The sequence below is a fragment of the Acanthisitta chloris genome, unplaced genomic scaffold, assembly GCF_000695815.1.
Source record: "Acanthisitta chloris isolate BGI_N310 unplaced genomic scaffold, ASM69581v1 scaffold7140, whole genome shotgun sequence".
Lineage (NCBI taxonomy): Eukaryota > Metazoa > Chordata > Aves > Passeriformes > Acanthisittidae > Acanthisitta > Acanthisitta chloris.
Genome location: NW_008650992.1, coordinates 1,090 through 1,291, shown reverse-complemented (window position 1 = coordinate 1,291; position 202 = coordinate 1,090). Strand labels below are relative to the sequence as shown.

General features: G+C 60.9%; 1 protein-coding gene across 1 annotated transcript in view; it reads right to left on the bottom strand.

Annotated features, from left to right (window-relative positions):
• RAB3A (RAB3A, member RAS oncogene family) overlaps positions 1-202 on the bottom strand; it is a gene marked incomplete at both ends in the record, with an annotated part of 2,542 nt that overhangs the window by 1,254 nt on the left and 1,086 nt on the right. The window lies entirely within an intron of this gene.

The window sequence follows — 202 nt, the reverse complement described above, 5'->3', positions numbered from 1 at the left end:
CCCCACACCAGTCTGGGGGGCTGACAGATACCCCACACCAGCTTGGGAGGTTAACAGATATCCCACACCAGCTCAGGGGACTGACAGATACCCCCACACCAGGGTGGGGGGCTGACAGATACCCCCACACCAGGTTGGAGGGTTAACAGATATCCCACACCAGCTCAGGGGGTGACAGATACCCCCACACCAGCTCAGGGGG